The sequence below is a fragment of the Rhinolophus sinicus genome, linkage group LG10, assembly GCF_036562045.2.
Source record: "Rhinolophus sinicus isolate RSC01 linkage group LG10, ASM3656204v1, whole genome shotgun sequence".
Classification (NCBI taxonomy): Eukaryota; Metazoa; Chordata; class Mammalia; order Chiroptera; family Rhinolophidae; genus Rhinolophus; species Rhinolophus sinicus.
In genome coordinates, this window is record NC_133759.1 from 95,664,110 (window position 1) to 95,670,653 (window position 6,544).

A 6,544-nucleotide genomic window follows, 5' to 3' on the forward strand; every position below is an offset into this window, starting at 1 on the left:
TTTTTTTTTTTTTTTTTTTTTTGCTTTTTTTTTTTTTTTTTTTTTTTCAATGATCACAGGCCGGTGGAGGGCAGGAGGGGCTGGAGTTTCCTTTTGCAGAGGTACCCTTCACTTGAAGAAGCAGGAAGAAAAAAAAAAAAAAAGAAAAAAAAAAGCCCTGATGGCAATTTAAGAAACAATAGACTCAACTCGCGCTGCCGGCTTTGCTACTTCAAGTGTCATTTTCCACAACCAGGCAAGTTTTTTCCTCTCTCCCTTTTTTTTTTCCTCCTTCTCTCCCAACCAAAGATGTTTCTTTCCTTCAGTGCGTATAGATGAGGAGGACGCTGGTTGCCGTAGACAGAAACACCAGAGAGGGAGACTGGGGTGGGGGGGAGGGGGGAGAGAGAGGGAAAGAGGAAGGGGGGGAGGGAGAGAGAGAGAGAGAGAAAGAGAAGGAGAGGAGAGGAGAGGGAGAAAGAGAGAGGGGTGGACCCTGCTGGATGGAGATTCTGTTTTCTCCTTGCTAAAATAGAAGTGATTTGCAGGCTTTCCCTATGGAATCCAGTTTGACTCTCCCCAGAGCTAAACACAAGCACACTAACCCCAAAGGGAGGAGGCGGGGCCCACGCCTCTCAGGTCCGCCCCTTAATTTGCATAACGTCATTCTTCCGCCTCTCTGCAGCCAATCACGGCTCAGGAGCCTGCTGGCTCGCAGTGCTGGGCCACGCTCCCTCATTAACATCCCTCTCCCCGCTGCGCAGGGAGCCGGCCAAAGTTCCTAGCAAAGTGGCGAGTAAAGGATCGCTGATCTCTGGCGTCTGAGCTGGGGAGAAGCGGGGCTGAGCAGGACAGAGTCGGGCAGGAGAAGGGGTACAGCAGGAAGGAGAGGGGGCTATTCTTCTCAGGGATTTGAGCTGGGGTCTGCATTGTGGCTGTTGCGATCCGTTTAGCATCCTCGCAGCGCCCCGAGCGCGCTCGAGGCGCACAGGCTGCGCCCTCCCAGGGCCCGTGCTGCGTCCTGCTCCGCTGTTCTGGGACGTCGGGGGCAAAAGTGTCGAGGAGACGGGAGAGCCCGGGCAGAAAAAGCAGGACGCGCGTCCCAGGTGCCCACCTCTTCGCTTTGAGGAAGGGGTGGTGGGGTGGAAACTGGGTGCTGGAGGTCGGGGCTGGGAACTCGCGGAGGGTACTGCCTTCACGCCGGAAGGGGTGGGTGGACCCTGGGCCCCGGCAAGAGAGGCGCTGTGGGTCGCCAGGGTGTGGGAGACCGGGCTCTGCCCTAGTCTGGCCTCTGAAACCCTTCTCGCTTGGCGGCTAGCCTCGAGGCCGCAGGCGTGAGAGGCACTGATCTCATAGGTTCACTTCTCTCGAGTAATGCTCAGGATATGTAAACGGTGGAGTGAACGCTCTCAATGGAGCTGTGTCAGGATGCGTTTAAAATGGACTCAGATTCGATCCCCAACCCCTCCCCCCCCAAAGTAATTTTTCTTTAGAGTAACAGCCACGCAACAAAATCTGATTAGTTGTTTATTTGCTGTAGGGTTTCTCCCTTCCTCATTCTTTTGATTAAAATGTGGGGCTTGAACAAACCCCAACTTCTGCCCCTGCTGTATGTCGAGGGAGATGGAGGAAATTAAGGGAGAAAGGAAGGAAGGGAGGAAGGAAGGAAGGAGGGAGAAATGGTCATTACCTCAGACCTTCGGCATATAGGCTTGTGGCTGGCAAAGGAAATAGCTAGATGTTTCTGGGTAATGTGCCCCATCATTTTTTAGCAGGTTGTAACCTCTAATAAGCACATGGTGAACTTCTGTTTCATTGCCCTCAAAGGAACTCCCTGACTGCAGCCAAATCTGCTAAGGACTCCTTCGGGGAAATTCTCTGCCAGAAATCCAGGTCCCCTTTCTGCCGGCCTTGCTTGGCCCTTTGATTTAGGAAGCTCAGGGGGTCAGTGATGGAAAAGTACACATGCCCATGTTGAATGGAATGGAGACAGGCAAGAGTTATGCTTTGTACTCTTGGCAGAGCAGGAAAATGGGAGCCACTTCCTGATTCCTAAACTAGATGAAAGACTGTGTTCCAGGCCAGCCAGTACATGGTCACTGTCCTCAAACACTGCTTTATCTCTTATGCACAAAACCTCCCACCTCTCATACCATTTAATCCAGACCACTAACAGGCTGATCGCTTTCTCTCTGCTACCATAATTAATGCCATCTCTTCCCAGACACTCCTGAGGAGATCTGTCCAATCCATCAGGATTCCCACAACATCTACCAGAGTTCCTGGCACACAGTAGGTGCTCAAGGGGGGGTGGGGGTATCTTGGTGCTGAGATTTGAAGGATTATAGGTTTGTAGGGAGGAGAAGGGGGAGCTGGACCTTCTCTATTTCTACAGAATTTAAATGCACTATGGAAACTGGGCCTGCTGAAAACTTCCCAAGGCTCCAAGCTTAATCTCCAATGCCTCTAGGGTCCTCAAGAAACAATCCCTTCCCCTGCCTGCTCTGAGGGGATCCTTCAAGGAAGGGGGACCAGAAAGCAGAGGCCACCATCCTATCAATGAGTACCAGATAACCCTCCATTTTTCTCTGCAGTAAACAGTGTTTAGGACTCCAAGTTGAGTCTGATAAGATACATTCCTCAGTGATGGGGAACACACAGTAGGGTCCACATCACTGCCAAAGGGAGGCTACAAAGGTGCCAGAGAAAGGACATACCTAGTCACTCTGAGGACTAGGATCGGTGAGAGGCACACAGATACATTGGGAGGGGGGGGTGTCAGGCAGAACATAGAAGCACTCTGCAAATGACGTGTTTGTTGAGGGGCCTTAAACTGCCTGATTCAAAAGAGAACTTGACCCAGAGAAAGAAGCTTTCAGCAGTCCAATTCCTGTCCCAGAGCCAGTAATCTCCAGGAACCAAAGAAGAGGGGGCAATCTCCACATCGGCCAGGCCACAGAAGGAGTAAAAATAAAAGGGGGCAGGAATCTTTTGATAAAACTAAATCCCTGAGTAGCGACCTCACCTGGAATGGTGAGTGTACTTGATTGTAATGAAGCAAAGTATATTCATATAGCTTTTCCTCTGTTGTCCCTGTGCTTTCAACCTGGCTGTCTAACGCAGTAATAAATGTTTAAGTAAGAAGGAAGCTAAAGAGAAGGTGGAAAAAAGACCTAGAGATTGATAGAAAACTATAGATGACACCCAGGCCAGCAGAGCCATAGCTTTTTTGTGGATGTCCTCTAGTGAATATTGAACTTGCAACTGCAATTTTAAACTTTAAAAAAAATCCCTTTAACACTTTTCAATCTTCCCTGGTGTAGAGTTAGCACAACCCCCAGAAGGCATGTGCATGGAGGGGAGATGATAAGCCAGTACCAAGACTGGCTTCATCCTTTTTACATTGTAGTCACATCTTCTATGAAGAGAGATACTTGTATGTATAGCATTGCCCAGAGTTTATAGCATATCTGTGATCAATGTCTTTAGGGTAGCTTGTAACGCTGATCCCCAAAGCCGCTAGTCAGCTGCTTGTCCAGACTTGCAGAATTAGGGAGGAAGAAAGTGAGGGGGAAAGAACCTGTGCATGAGGAAAACATAGCAAAATGGGTTTACATGTGGAAGGATTAATTGGAAAGGCTTGATAGTTCCCCCTGGAGTTACATCTCCCGCTGAGCTTCTGAGTTTCTTCGGCGGTGGAAGTGAGCGTCTCCCTACCTCACTCTCAATTGCTCCAAACAGTAGACAGCTGCCCAGCCCCCGCGGGAGGAAGCTTAGGCCCAGTGAGCAATTCCCCCCACCCCACCCCGAACTTTGCAAACTTCTCACTATCCCAACCCTCTTAAGGCACAGGGAAATCAATTCCCTTTCCTGAAGGACATCAGTCTACGCGGGGGTGCATGTGGAAACACACCCGCTCCCCAAAAGAGCAGAGACGAGATAAATACAGCCAAACTACGTCCCAGGGAAAGAGGGATCTTCTCTGCTTGTCCGCCCCCAGGAGGCAAGACTTGGGACCTCTCACTTACAAAATCCTCTCGATCTCCGTTCGTCTTATGAAGACGCGCCCCCAGAAGGGCCGCCTCTCCGGGGAAATGTCCTCTTCCTCCTGCTGCTAGCCAGACACTGCCGAGAGTGAGACTCGAGGAAAGATGCCTCCTTCCATGCTAGGAAGAAGGCAAAGGGAAAGACGCGGCGATGAAAGCCAACGCGCAAAGTCCTTCCGCCGGCGGCCCTCTACGAAGGCGTCGACTGACAGCCTGGAGTCGTGGGCGGGGGTGAGGCCAAGCCGCTGCTGGCAGGAGGGGACGGATAGAAGTAGGTGGCGGCCCTGAGTCCTGGGAGAACGAGGACCTGAGCCGTTCGCAGCTCCGCAGGGGCCCCCGAGCGGCGCTCAGACTCCCGCGGGGTGGCGGAGCAACGCGGCGCGGCATCCCTCGCGCAACACCCTGCCCGTGCCCCTCGAAGACCTTTACCCGTTGCCCTCCCGAAACGCGTAGGAGCAGCAGGCCAAGGGTGACCGGAAATCCGGCCGTCCTCCCTTCTTGCTTTCAGCCATCTCTTCCCAAGCCGCAAAGGGAAGGGGGCATTTTCCTGACCCAGATCCCTGCTTTCGACCCTCACAGCTATAGAGTGGGCCCTGTTTGCTCGCCGCATCTGACAGACATTTCCAGTCCCCGGCACCGCGCCTCTGCCCGTATTACAGATAGTGAAACTGAGGCTCAGGGAAGGACAAAGATACCCTCGAAAGCTAGGAGGTCCAGATCAGGCAAACACTGTGGGTGCTCCGTCCGGGGTTTGAGAGCTCTTAATCTGCCTAGGACGAGGGCTTGGGGCACGGGGTTCGAACAAACCTTTCCCGGATCCATTGAGCCTGCCCACTTTGTCGGGTTTCCCCTGGGCGGTCCCCAGATAATAATAGATACCATTTGTTGAAGGCTTTACTGGCATAAACTCGTTGAATTCCCACAACAGACCAAAAAGGCAGGTAAGATCACCCCCATTTTACAGGTGAGGAAACGGACGCCTTGATTGAAATGAATCGACCGGTCCCCGGCCACACGGCTAATAAAGTAGCTGAGCTGTAATTACTTCAGAGCCTGTGCCCTTATCCTTATATCCAAACCAGTCACCAAGCGGCCACGCGTATCTGCCGCATTCGCCTGGTGCTCGTCCCCCAACAGTCACAGATCCCTTCAGCTCTCAAGCCCCTGGATGTCCTGGATGACAGAAGAGCTTGGGTGCAAGTTGCCTCTTGAGGGCAGGCGGCAGACGGGACAGAGGAGGGGAAAGGGTTCTGAAAAGTCCTAATGAGCTCACTGGATGCGCGTCCCCGCGGTCAGATACAGACGCGCGTCCCTCAGGGCCGCCCGGGATAGGGCACTCCAGGGTCATGCCAGCTCCCGGTTCTGCTATATTTGCTACGTGAACTCCAGCCAGCCGCTTCTCCCACTCCTAGCTGAGGTCTTAGAGCTCCAGGCGCACGCAAAGTCGCCTAATTGAGATACACTAAACACAAGACTTTGCGGGGATGCCTGCGACGCCCATGAGAGGGCAGAAATGTGGGTACCTGTGGATGTGCTTTAATGGAGGAACACTATATGACGTTGGCATGACCGTAAATAGCTAAAAGTTAAAGTTATTCTGAGCCGGGAGGACATAGTCAGGGGCACTGCCCGAAAGGGTCTCCCAATCCGAGGTTGTCCCCGAAAACAACCATACCCCACCCGTGGTCCTTCCCTACTGGCCTCCAACCCCTGCGATTGGAGAATGATCAGGGAAGGGCCCTGGCTCCCTCAGGAGAAGGAGGCTCCACCGTGAGAAAGGAAGTTCCCGGCTGTTTGGAAATTAGTATTGCTTCAATAATGCAAACCCGTGTGCAAGCAACTGAGACTAGAAAAGATTTGGGGGGCGGGAGGGGGAAGGAAACAGGAGTAGGCCTGTTTGCGTAGTGGGGAAGGAGGAGTTTAGCAGACAAGTTCGAGATACCCAGGTAACAAAAAGTTCGCGTGTGTGTTTCCTTTGAGGCACAATTCACTATTCACTCCAAACGCTCGCTGGAGGTTTTTGTGAGCATGTGATGTGAGTGTGCAACTATGCTTGTATGAAAGAAGAGTGGCTGCATATTTGTGGACGAGTGCAGTACGAGCATGTGTTGGTGAGTGACAGCGCGCACTTGGGTGCATGTGTGCACGTGCTTACAGAGGATTGTTGCACACAGGCGTGAGTACACGTGTGCATGTGTATAGTATATGCATGTCACGTGTCTCGTTTATAAGTGGGTGTGCGTGTACACAAATACGTGTGTTTGTGTGCAAGAGCATTGTACACTTGGGTGAGCCTGAGCTCACAGGTGTTTCGTGTGTCCATGTGGGCATGTAAAACTCAGCAAAGTCCCCAAAATCTCAAATCCGGTCAAAGGAAACGCGCAGGCACGACGCAGACTGAGCGCCCTAGGACAGGCGTCAAAACTGTTGCTCCTTGGGCCTGCAGGTAGCAGGGAGCCGCCTTTGGGGCTCGGGATCCGCCCGGAGGCAGCGGGTTAAAGCCCAGCTCGGCTCCGGGC

At 52.5% G+C, this 6,544-nt stretch overlaps 1 long non-coding RNA gene across 1 annotated transcript; it reads left to right on the plus strand.

Moving 5' to 3' along the window:
* The first annotated feature begins 445 nt into the window (after positions 1–445).
* On the plus strand, positions 446–5,076 carry LOC141567298 (uncharacterized). The gene is made up of 2 exons (XR_012489851.1): positions 446–1,085; positions 2,204–5,076. It is a non-coding gene; the product is annotated as an uncharacterized LOC141567298 (long non-coding RNA).
* The last annotated feature ends 1,468 nt before the right edge of the window (positions 5,077–6,544 follow it).